Here is a 13,617-nt window from a genome sequence, read left to right as displayed (position 1 = left end):
TGAGAGTCATTCTTCTCTTTTTTGGTTTATTTCTGTAACTTTCTGTTCCCCGTTCCCTTTCTTCAGCTCTTCCACATATTGTGCTGCCTTCAGCACTTATGCTTCCTCTGTTTGCGCACACACGCTCTCTGTCTCTCTCTGCTACTTTCCTTCCACTTTCTACTTCTATTTTTCCACCATAACCTTGCGTGCAGAGGATGTTCAAATTGTTGTTATCGGTTTGTCTCTTAGTAACCTACCATATATCAACTTCTCACTGCCTGTCTGGCAGATACAGATAGTCAGAGGAACTTGAACCACATAGAAGGCCAACTGTGACTAAATGTCACAGGGGAAAACAGGGAAGTTATTCACTAAGCTTGTGTTGTTTTCATAAAACGAAGCCAAAGATTAGCATGGTTCGTGTGCGGCACATTTCACAGCCTACTCTTTTCTCATAGAGACCAGGGACACAAACTAACTGCCCTGTTTTCATCCCAGTGTGATAATTGTGGATAAAAAAAAAGCATTGAAGAAAAATTGGCATGGATCTAACATATAAACGCAACATGTAAAGTGTTTGTCCCATGTTTCATAAGCTGAAATAAAAGATCCCAGAAATTTTCCATATGCACAAAAAGCTTATTTCTCTGAAATGTTACGCACAGATTTGTTTACCTCCCTGTTAGTGAGCATTTCTCCTTTGCCAAGATAATCCATCCACCTGACAGTTTTGGCATATCAAGAAGCTGATAAAATGGCATGATCATTTCATAGGTGCACCTTGTACTAGGGGCAATAAAAGGCCACTCTAAAATGTTGTCAAACAATACAATGCCACAGATGTCTCAAGTTTTGAGGGAGCGTGCATTGGCAAGCTGACTGCAGGAATGTCCAACAGAGCTGCTGCCAGATAATTTAATGTTAATTTCTCTACCATAAGCCGCCTCCAACGTCATTTTAGAGAATTTGGCAGTACGTCCAACCGGCCTCACAACCGCAGACCATGTGTATGACGTCATGTGGGCAAGCGGTTTGTTGTTGTCAATGTTGTGAACAGAGTGCCCCATTGTGGCGGTGGGGTTATTGTATGCGCAGGCATAAACTATGGACAACGAACACAATTGCATTTTATCGATGTCAATTTGAATGCACGGAAATCCCGTGATGAGATCCTGAGGCCCATTGTGAGGCCCATTTTTTTTTTAAAGGTGTCTGATTAACAGATGCATATCTGTATTCTCAGTCATGTGAAATCCATAGATTTGGGCCTAATTTATTTATTTCCATTGACTGATTTCCTCACATGAACTGTAACTCCATAAAAAAATATTTTAAATTGTCACATGTCACGTTTATATTTTTGTTCAGTATAGTATGGGATTGTATGAAGCAAAGAATTGCATGAATTCCATTTGTAGAATTGCATGCATTTCTACATCTGTAGCGAGCTATAGCACATTAGGTTAAAATTGATTACCGGTAACCGACACAGTCCCTTGAGTTGGCCTCATTTCCAAGAAGAGAAAGGCTACCTTGCAATGAGAGGTCTAGCTAATCGCTCTCATATTAGCACCGAAGGATTTCCAGCAACTTTTCTACCCAAGGCTGAAGTGAAGTCGTGGCCATTGCCATGCAATCCTCTCATGGTTAGGAAGTAAATGTGCATCATTGTGGCTTTGCATTAGATTAGCCCATTTTAAAGCCCATTAGAAAGATGTACATGCATAATTCACATTTTGATGCACATTTAAATCACAATCACAATCTGCTGCCAATTAACAAAAATGATAATTTGCGACATAAGGTTAATTTCACTCCTTTTAATGAACACAATTAGTCATTTGATCTAAATACTGTACTAGGAACCTCATTGAACTTGACTATAAATGTCAATGAATATTGTCATCAGAGTGGCCAGCAACAGCATTGACCACTTGAGTTCAACCAGTGAGTCCACAAGTTTGTTCTAAGCTCTGAGTCAGATCTAGACTGTTATCAGTCCTAACACTGGTCATGGGTCATGTGTTGATGTGACGTTGCACTTACGCAATAGGTACGCAACAGGCCTGTATAATGTAGGGTTAGGAGCAGGAGGCAGCGCATACATGGGGTGAGGATAACTTTTATGGTTGCTGGAAATGGACAGCCAATGCTGCAAAATGATGTAAGTGACTGACTTCCTGATAGAAGTGCCATGGACATGTGTGTGTGTGTATGTGTACAACAGGCAGCTGCAACACTGGAGGCTGCTCCAGTTCGAGCTCCAGTGATGTGATTGACAGGCGGAACAGTTGGGGGTGAGTGGGTCATGGTCTTTAGAGATTCAGCTGGAGGTGGGGGACCCAGGAGAGAGGAGGCCCCCGGCAGCCACAGGTGACCTTTGTCCTCTGCCATTCGAGACCCCACAGTGCTTTCACCAGCCCCTACAGTCTTTCTATCATACTGGCATACAGGAGACAAACAGTCTGTATTCTGGTGGGAAGGTTTTGGGGTCATAGAGATACTATAGTTCTATTATAAGTGTTTTATATACATTTCTATGTTTGGGGTTTTGTGTCTGCATATTTTTTTTTAATTTTTTTTATTTATTTTACCGTTATTTTACCAGGTAAGTTGACTGAGAACACGTTCTCATTTGCAGCAATGACCTGGGGAACAGTTACAGGGGAGAGGAGGGGGATGAATGAGCCAATTGTAAACTGGGGATTATTAGGTGACCATGATGGTTTGAGGGCCAGATTGGGAATATAGCCAGGACACCGGGGTTAACACCCCTACTCTTACGATAAGTGCCATGGTATCTTTAATGACCTCAGAGAGTCAGGACACCCGTTTAACGTCCCATCCGAAAGACGGCACTGTACACAGGGCAGTGTCTCCAATCACTGCCCTGGGGCATTGGAATATTTTTTTAGACCAGAGGATGCATGTGAACGGCGTGTACTATATGTGTACTATATGTACTGCATGTGTGCAGGATAAATAGTGAGGAAAGGCTGTGTCAGTGGAACATGGGAAGAAAAGTGTGAGTGTATGTATGTGAGTGGGGTTCAAAAGGCACTGTGCAGAGCCGTAGCTACATATGAGGACACGCGGGCCGGATAATAATTATACAAAGAAAACAAATGTCGAATGGTAAATGAGTCTAGTTAGTCTAGCCATCTATCTAAACTTGTAGTGAACGTGGCTGAATTACCGACCGGGCACGCAGGGTATGTGCTCAGGGGCCCTGACCTCCAGGGGGCCCCATTGGTTTTGTTAGTCACTCTCACTCAGATATCATAATAATATGGCATAAATCATGGCAAAATGTGTAGAATTGCAGGAGATTAGCTTTTAAAACTGCCAAACGTTCTCCCCACCCCAAGGCTAAATGTGTAGAATTGCAGGAAATTAGCTGTAAACCTGCCGCCCCCCCCCCCCAAAAAAAGTACTGTAAAGAAAACGTATTTGTTTACCTTTTGTTAATAAAATCTTTTAAATACCTTTCTAAATTCCAGTAAGTAATGCGTTGTACAATTCCAGTAAATAATGTGTGGTAATGTTTAATTATTCAGGATAATTCTCAATCTGCCTTAATCAAGGCCCCGCCTGTGTATTAATAAGCTCACGCACTGTGGTTCAACACAGGTGTTTCATTAAACAAAGGAAACTACAGTTATTCCTCATTGTGACCAAAGTGGATTAATCCAAATACACCAAATCCCTAAATCAGCCCATTTCTCCATTCACAACTTTCACATCACGTTCCACAAGCTGAACAGGGCAGCAAATTTAGGGGGGAATATGCTGTATCTCCCCTCTTTGTAACCCCTCTCTGGAGAGGAGGCATCAATAACTACAGATGAGAAGCTGGGGGGGGGGGGGTATCCCGAGACCCTCGTAAATATCTGTGAGTGTCAACGGCATCCTAGGAATGTGGGGAAAACTTCAGCAGGAATGTCTGACTCACACACACACATATATGTAACAGGGAGACCACACGCCAGCACACACACACCGACATGAGCATGCACACACACACAACACACATAAGTACATACACAGCATATGTGTATGTACTTATGTGTGTTGTGTGTGTGTGCATGCTCATGTCGGTGTGTGTGTGACTCACATTGTGTGTGAGTCAGACACAAGCCATCACGTGCTGTCTACACCCAGTCACCGACATATGGGTCAAGTAAGGTCAACAAGGAAGAGGAGACAAGAGAAGGTTGAAAGGAAAGAAGAGAGGAGAGGATGTTGAGAGGATAGGGGACATAGGAGAGGATTGGGAGACGGAAGAGGGAAGTGATGAGTGAGAAAGGGATGGTCAAGGAGACAGAGAGAGCTGAGAGAAGATAGGACATTATAAAGAGAAGAGGACTGCTAGACGAAGGATGAAAGATGAAAGGAGCAGGGGGAAATTAAAGAAGTGAAGAAGCTCTGAATAAAAGCAGCAGAGGGAGAGGAATGATCCAGAGAGTTGGAGGAGGTCCAGTTAAAGAGAGGCTAGTAAACAGAACAAACAGAGCCTTCAGTGTCCTGACCCCTGTCAACCCAGCCATTCAGCTACCTCCACAAGGTCAAGGGTCGACCTAAAGCAGAGCTCACCTCCAGCCACCTTCAGTCCCTCCATTCTGACCCTAACCAGGTAGAACAACATGTGCATGCACACATGTCACATTGCATTGTACAGTGGGGGGTGAAAAGGAGGAATTGCATACTATCCAACATCAAAGAAAGGCATCTTTGGGCCTATTAAACCCTGTAGTATTGTCTTCCACAGTGTAGGCCTGTGTCCAGGATTTTGATCCTGTAATTTGTTTTGCCCCAGTCAAAAAAAAAAAAGGAAAAACTGAAGGTAATTTGATTTGGGGAGCTTTAATCCAATTGCTCTACGGCAGAATTGGGAACATCACATCACAGGGTTTTGTTGTCCAGACCTTCCTAACTGATTGACCTCACACACACCATTTCCTAAATAACCCTGGACAAGCGTCACAAGGACCAGAGTGAGGAACACTAACAAGTATCACGCTGTCTTTTCAGAATTCAAGCCTTTGAAGTAGGCCTTTACCACCAATTCTCCACAGAGGCAAAGTGGAATTTTAAATTATAAAAGGGTAGAAATAGACCTAAATGGGTAACTTCCTTTCATTAAGCTAGTGTAGCTTAATGTGTTTAAATAGAGGCCCGGGTCACTAAGGTAGTAGGGGGACAAAGCCAGAGAGAGGAAAGAGAGATGCAGTGGGTCAGAGTCATGCTTTTGCTAGGCTATACCCAAAAACATACTCGACTGGACCTGTAAACAAAGGTTGAACCTTTTTGGTAAAATCCAGTTGAAATCACACAAACTATATGGACATATTTTGTAGTGTAATGGTGCCTCAGGCAAAATAAAATGCTCTGACTACTATCATCATTCATTAAGAGGATTTTAGTGAGTTGAATCATCCTTAATAGTACGTTTGTCAGGATGTCCTGTAACACTAACCTGATGTAGCAGTGACTGAATGGTTATGGGTTGAGGACAATGTCTGAGATTAATTCAATAAGAGAAAAGCTTTGAAATGGAGAGTTGAAAATGAAGAGAAGGGAGGGCCAGAAAATGAATGTTTGGGAAAGATTTGGTGAAGTGGCAAAAGGGGATGATAGCAGTGCCGGCTATATTATGTATGATGACTGTGAGGCGCTCTACAAATTTAAATAGGCCTATGGCACATCAAGGGAACTGTAGCCTACGGTTCAGATGGGTTAAGTGAAAACTGAAATCTGGTCTATAACCTCTCATATATCATTCATATTAGCAGAATTAAGCTTTTCTTGCAGTAAAATGATACACCAAATATAGGCAAAATGTTGACTCTGGAACAACTTTCAGAATCTTGAAAGAATGTGAATGCGCAGTAGAGGTGCTATAATTATCAGCATCATAGAAGCTGATAGTATTTTAACCACATAAAATATGCACCCAAGCCGAACTGAAATCTTATCAGAAACATTTTGGGTCATTTTCACAGATTTCCTTACCTCTGGTCAAACTGATTTAATTTGGAAATGTTCTTGTTTTTGGGAGTTATTGCATTTTCACCCCGGTCCCTAATTGTCACGATCGTGTGGTGGAGAGACGGACCAAAACGCAGCTTTAGGAAAATAAGCCATCTTCTTTTAATTAAACGAACGAAGATGAACATGAAACGAAAAACACTATTACAAACAAACAAAACAACAACAAATGATCGTGAAGCTAAATAACGATGTGCACACACTGGCTACAAACGTTCTGACATAGACAATTACCCACAACCAATGAGAGCCTATGGCTACCCTAAATAAGGCTCCCAATCAGAGACAACCGAAATCAGCTGTCTCTAATTGGGAACTCATTCAGGTAACCATAAACTCTCCTAGACAACTAAACATACATAGACAACGCTAGACACCTGAACTCTACACAAACCCATATACTACACAACAACCCCTTTACCATAAAAAACACCCAAAACCAACAAAACACAAACATTCCCCATGTCACACCCTGACCTAACTAAAATAATAAAGAAAACAAAGAATACTAAGGCCAGGGCGTGACATAACCCCCCCCTTAAGGTGCGAACTCCGGGCGCACCATTACACAGTCTAGGGGAGGGTCTGGGTGGGCTTCCATCCACGGTGGCGGCTCCGGGCTCTGGTCGTGGTCCCCACGTCACCACAGTCCCTAACCACCTCCTTAGCTTCTTCAAAATAACCCCTCTCCACATTAACCCCATTGCATTAAGGGGCAGTTCCGGACTAAGGGACAGCTCCGGACTAAGGGCCAGTACCAGGGTAAGGGGCAGTACCAGGGTCAGGGGCAGTACCAGGGTAAGGGGCAGTACCAGGGTAAGGGGCAGCACCAGGGTAAGGGGCAGCACCAGGGTAAGGGGCAGCTCCGGACTGAGGAATGGCAGCTCCGGACTGAGGAATGGCAGCTCCGGACTGAGGAATGGCAGCTCCGGACTGAGGAATGGCAGCTCCGGACTGAGGGACTGCAGCTCCGGACTGAGGGACTGCAGCTCCGGACTGAGGGACTGCAGCTCCGGACTGAGGGACGGCCCATGGCTGGCTGACAGATCTGGCTGCTCATGGCTGGCTAACGGATCTGGCTGCTCATGGCTGGCTGACTGATCTGGCTGCTCATGGCTGGCTGACTGATCTGGCTGCTCATGGCTGGCTGACGGATCTGGCTGCTCATGGCTGGCTGACGGATCTGGCTGCTCATGGCTGGCTGACGGATCTGGCTGCTCATGGCTAGCTGACGGATCTGGCTGCTCATGGCTAGCTGACGGATCTGGCTGCTCATGGCTAGCTGACGGATCTGGCTGCTCATGGCTAGCTGACGGATCTGGCTGCTCATGGCTAGCTGACGGATCTGGCTGCTCATGGCTAGCTGACGGATCTGGCTGCTCATGGCTAGCTGACGGATCTGGCTGCTCATGGCTAGCTGACGGATCTGGCTGCTCATGGCTAGCTGACGGATCTGGCTGCTCATGGCTAGCTGACGGATCTGGCTGCTCATGGCTAGCTGACGGATCTGGCTGCTCATGGCTAGCTGACGGATCTGGCTGCTCATGGCTAGCTGACGGATCTGGCTGCTCATGGCTAGCTGACGGATCTGGCTGCTCATGGCTGGCTGACGGATCTGGCTGCTCATGGCTGGCTGACGGATCTGGCTGCTCATGGCTAGCTGACGGATCTGGCTGCTCATGGCTGGCTGACGGATCTGGCTGCTCATGGCTAGCTGACGGATCTGGCTGCTCATGGCTAGCTGACGGATCTGGCTGCTCATGGCTAGCTGACGGATCTGGCTGCTCATGGCTAGCTGACGGATCTGGCTGCTCATGGCTAGCTGACGGATCTGGCTGCTCATGGCTAGCTGACGAATCTGGCTGCTCATGGCTAGCTGACGGATCTGGCTGCTCATGGCTGGCTGACGGATCTGGCTGCTCATGGCTGGCTGACTGATCTGGCAGATCCTGTCTGGTTGGCGGCTCTGGCAGATCCTGTCTGGTTGGCGGCTCTGGCAGATTCTGTCTGGTTGGCGGCTCTGGCAGATCCTGTCTGGCGGGCGGCTCTAGCGGCTCCTGTCTGGCTGACGGCTCTAGCGGCTCCTGTCTGGCTGACGGCTCTAGCGGCTCCTGTCTGGCGGATGGCTCTGTAGGCTCATGGCAGACGGGCGGCTTTGCAGGCTCATGGCAGACGGGCGGCTTTGCAGGCTCCTGGCAGACGGATGACTCAGATGGCGCTGGGGAGACGGATGGCTCAGATGGCGCTGGGGAGACGGATGGCTCAGATGGCGCTGGGGAGACGGATGGCTCAGATGGCGCTGGGGAGACGGATGGCTCAGATGGCGCTGGGGAGACGGATGACTCTGTAGGGAGGAGAAGGAGAGACAGCCTGGTGCGTGGTCTAGGCACCGGCTGCGCTGGAGAGGAGGAAACAGCAGGAGAGAGAACCCGGAGAGACAGCCTGGTACGGGGGGCTGCCACCGGAGGACTGGTACATGGAGGTGGCACCGGGTATACCGGACCGTGAAGGAGGACACGTGCTCTTGAGCACCGAGCCTCCCCAACCCCACCAGGTTGAATGGACCCCGTAGCCCTGCCAGTGCGGCGAGGTGGAATAGCCCGCACTGGGCTATGCAGGCGAACCGGGGACACCACCTGTAAGGCTGGTGCCATGTACACCGGCCCGAGGAGACGTACTGGAGACCAGAAACGTTGGGCCGGCTTCATGGCACTCGGCTCGATGCCCAACCTAGCCCTCCCAGTGCGGCAAGGTGGAATAGCCCGCACTGGGCTAAGCACGCGTACTGGGGACACCGTGCGCTCTACCGCATAACACGGTGTCTTACCAGTACGACGCCTTCTACCTCCACGGTAAGCACGGGGAGTTGGCTCGGGTATCCTACCCGGCTTTGCCACACTCCTCGTGTGCCCCCCCCAAGAAATTTTTTGGTCTGACTCACGGGCTCCCAACCGCGTCGTCGCGCTGCCTCCTCATACCAGCGCCTCTCAGCCTTCGCTGCTTCCAACTCCTCCTTTGGACGGCGATATTCCCCTGGTTGAGCCCAAGGTCCTCTACCGTCCAAGATCTCCTCCCAAGTCCAGAAGTTCCTGTTGCTCCGTCGAGCATTCCCATACCGCTTGGTCACTGTTTGTTGGTGGGTGATTCTGTTATAGCTGTCGCTTTCCTCATCCTCGGATGAGGTGAGGAGAGAAGGATCTTCTGACCAAAATGCGGGTTCAGGGAAATATGCCATCTTTATTATAAATACGATGGTCACGTAACAAAACAAAACACTTTCAAAACTACAAAATAACAAAACGACGTACAACGGAACCTGAACATAAACTCACATCAACAAACGTAAACTCACGAACAGGAACGTACATCAAAACGCACGAACAGCCAAACAGTCCCATATGTGAAAAAACATCGACAACACGAGAGACATCACAGGAGACAATCACCCACAAACAAACAGTGAGAATGCCCTACCTAAATATGACTCTTGATTAGAGGAAAATGCAAACCACCTGCCTCTAATCAAGAGCCATACCAGGTAACCCAAAACCAACATAGAAACAGATAACATAGACTGCCCACCCAAAACACATGCCCTGACCATAAACACATAAAAACAACATAAAACAGGTCAGGACTGTTACATTTGGACAGTGATGCAATTTTTTTTATGTGGCTCTACTGTATACTCCAGCATTTTGGATTTGAGATGTTTCGCATGAGGGAGTATAAAATGTCACCTTTTATTTGAGGGTATTTTCATACCTATCTGATTTGCCGTTTAGAAATTAAAGTACTTTATAGTTCTAGTCGCCACCATTTGAAGATTCATTTTACTTATAGTCTACGAAAGTAGTCACAGGTTTAGTATTTGGTCCCATATTCCTAGGACACAATGACTAAATCAATCTTGTGGCTATACAAACTTGTTGGATGCATTTGCAGTTTGTATTGGTTGTGTATGTAGATATTCCATTGGAAAAAATCTGCCGTTACCAGCTACAATAGTCATTTACAACATAAACTGTATTTTATGCCATCTATTGCACCTTGCCTATGCCGCTCGGTCATCGCTCATCCATATAGTTATATGTACATATTCTCATTCACCCCTTTAGATTTGTGTGTATTAGGTAGTTGTTGGGGAATTGTTAGATTGCTTGTTAGATATTACTGTACTGTCGGAACTAGAATCAAAAGCATTTCGCTACACTCGCATTAACCTGTTGGGGATGGGGGCGCTGTTTAGACTATTTATGCTAATGTGGCTAATTTTTTAAACGGCTTCCCACAAAATCCTTGATCGTACAATATGCATATTATTATTATTATTGGATAGAAAACAGTCTATAGTTTCTATAGGAGTTGAAATTTTGTCTCTAAGTGGAACAGAGCCCATTCTACAGCAATTTCCCTGACATGGAGTCAGATTTGAGAAACGTTGGCCACTTTTCTGAAGTCATTTAAAAGGGCTCTGTCGTTGCTATGACTATACGGACACTTCTTACGTCTTCCCCTGGATGCCTTTACGTGATGACGATTCCAACGGGCTCGATTGCTCGTTCACAGGCCCTACAAATGAAAAAAACCTTTAGCTAGCAAGTCTTTTCTTGCTGCGTAACGCGCGTGGAAGACACCGACCCTCTCCTGTTCCAAGCGTTAGTTTAGCCTGTTATATTTCTCCGGTCATCTTTTCACTCGTTATAGGAGTTACAAACATCACAAAGTAGTTAATTTAAAGCGTTTTATAGCAATTTATATCCGTTTAGTGCGATTTTGGGACATTTATTTTTGCAACGATGTGAAAAGTTGGGTGCGCTTTTCAGTTCATCCCGAACGTAGTTGACATTTCCACATGGCAAGAGGACAGCTTTCCACCAAAAGACGATTTCTCCCAAGAAAGGATCCTTTGCCCAAGATACTGATGGAAGAACAGCTCAAGGTAGGACATTTTTATTATGATAAATCGTGTTTCTGTCGAAACATTTTAGTGGCTTAGGACGCCATGTTTTTTGACGTAGCTTCGCTTGGCGCAAACTGTATTGAAAAGTAAGGATAAATTAAAAAATGTAATAACGCAATTGTATTAAGAATTAAATTGTCTATCAATCCCTGTCCACCCTATATTTTTTAGTCACGTTTATGAGTATTTATGTATAAGAGTAGATCACTGTCTAAGTGGCGCAAGGACGTTTTCTTTACCAGCTTGTCTACATTTCACATTGTCTAACCATGATTTTGGTGGCTAAATATAAACATTTTCGATCAAACTGTATATGCATGTTGTAATGTGATGTTACAGGAGTGTCATCGGAAGAATTCTGAGAAGGTTAGTGAAAAAATTAATATCTTTTGGCGATGTTGACTTTTATCGCTCACTTTGGCTAGAATCAATGCTGGGCTGCTAATTGCTATGTGCTAAGCTAATATAACGATTTATTGTGTTTTCGCTGTAAGACACTTAGAAAATCTGAAATATTGTCTGTATTCACAGGATCTGTGTCTTTCGATTCGTGTATGCTGTGTATTTTTACGAAATGTTTGATGATTAGTAGTTAGGTAAACACGTTGCTCATTGTAATTATTCTAGTCCATTTGTGATGGTGGGTGCAATTGTAAACTATGCCATCTACCTGAAATATGCACTTTTTTCTAACAAAACCTATCCCATACCATAAATATGTTATCAGACTGTCATCTAATGAGTTTTTTTGTTGGTTAGGGGCTATAAATATCTTAGTTTAGCCGAATTGGTGATGGCTACTGGTGTTGGTGGACAAATAAAAGATGGTGGAATATGCTAATGTGTTTTTAGGTAATAGATGTACATCTTTACATATTGTGTCTTCCCTGTAAAACATTTTAAAAATCGGAAATGTTGACTGGATTCATAAGATCTGTGTCTTTCATTAGCTGTATTGGACTTTAATGTGTGAAAGTTAAATATTTTAAAAAAATATTTTTTTTGAATTTCGCGGCACTGGTTTTTCAGTGGGGGGGGGGGGGGTGTGCCGCTAGCGCCACGCTGATCCTAGACAGGTTAACATCTGCTAACCATGTGCATGTGACAAATAAAATTTGATAGGAATAATACAGTGAAAATTATGGTAATGTCCTTTTAGTGTAAGAGCTGTCTGAAAAGAAGCCGGAATTTCAACCTGTTTTGGTGGGATGGTGTTTTGGTGTGCCGGGTGACCTCACCTGGTGGTAAATTCATTAATAGACCAATAAGAAATAGAGTTCCAAATATCCCTGCCAATAACAGGTCGTTTTCAGTTTTCCTCTCCCGAGTCAGACCACCCAGACAGTCCTAGCAAAAATCTTGCTTGAGAAAAATTGCTATTTGCCAAGAAGCTATTTTAGTTTCTTTTTGACCATTTTATTGAAAACAATCACAGTAAGGTACTTCAGTGTTACCCAGAGATGATTTGATATTGAGATAAAAACGTCTGCATTTGGCCTTTAACCATTTCTTTGGTGTGTGCTTGGAGTTATTCTCTTGTTGGAAGATCCCCTCATGGCCAAGTCACATCCTCCTTTCTGGCAGAGGCAACCAGGTTTTAGCAAAAAATGTCCTTGTACTTGGTAAAGTTCATGGTGCCGTTGACCTAAACACGAGCCCCAGGACCAATGGAAGCAAAGTAGCCCCATAACATCAAAGATTCACCGCCATATTTTACAGTATGCATCATTTTCTGCATACACATTGTACTCTCGAAGGCCAAACCCACCGCTGGTGTGTGTGGCCAAAGACCTCTATTTTTGTGTCATATGACCATAAATGCTGGAGTATCGAGACAAATTAAAAAATGTTTCATTACTGTCCAAATACGTAGGGGAGTGTATAACAATTAGATAATAGTACAGTTGGTTAATACTCTCTCTCCTACTCAACTGTCAAGATGGATACACAACTAGACAGTTACAAGGCTAGACGAAGGAGAGGAAGGACAGGAACGGAAAGTAGGGTAGGTGGCCATATGGAGGTTTAAGTGTGTGTGTGTGTGTGTGTGTGTGTGTGTGTGTGTGTGTGTGTGTGTGTGTGTGTGTGTGTGTGTGTGTGTGTGTGTGTGTGTGTGTGTGTGTGTGTGTGTGTGTGTGTGTGTGTGTGTGTGTGTGTGTGTGTGTGTGTGTGTGTTTGTAGCGTGTGTGTGTAGGACAGAGAGAGGTTAACCTGTTGGGGATGGGGGCGCTGTTTAGACTATTTATGCTAATTGGGTAATTTTTGAAACGGCTTCCCACAAAATCCTTGATCGTACAATATGCATATTATTATTATTATTGGATAGAAAACAGTCTATAGTTTCTATAGGAGTTGAAATTTTGTCTCTAAGTGGAACAGAGCCCATTCTACAGCAATTTCCCTGACATGGAGTCAGATTTGAGAAATGTTGGCCACTGTTCTGAAGTCAGTTAAAAGGGCACTGCTATTGCTATGACTATACGGACACTTCTTACGTCTTCCCCTGGATGCCTTTACGTGATGACGATTCCAATGGGGTCGATTGCGCGTTCACAGGCCCTATAAATTAAAAAACCCTGTAGCTAGCAAGTCTTTCCTTGGTGCGTAACGCGCGTGCTGGACAC

Source organism: Salvelinus fontinalis, chromosome 12 (assembly GCF_029448725.1).
Source record: "Salvelinus fontinalis isolate EN_2023a chromosome 12, ASM2944872v1, whole genome shotgun sequence".
Lineage (NCBI taxonomy): Eukaryota > Metazoa > Chordata > Actinopteri > Salmoniformes > Salmonidae > Salvelinus > Salvelinus fontinalis.
Note: the sequence above shows the minus strand (reverse complement) of the source record.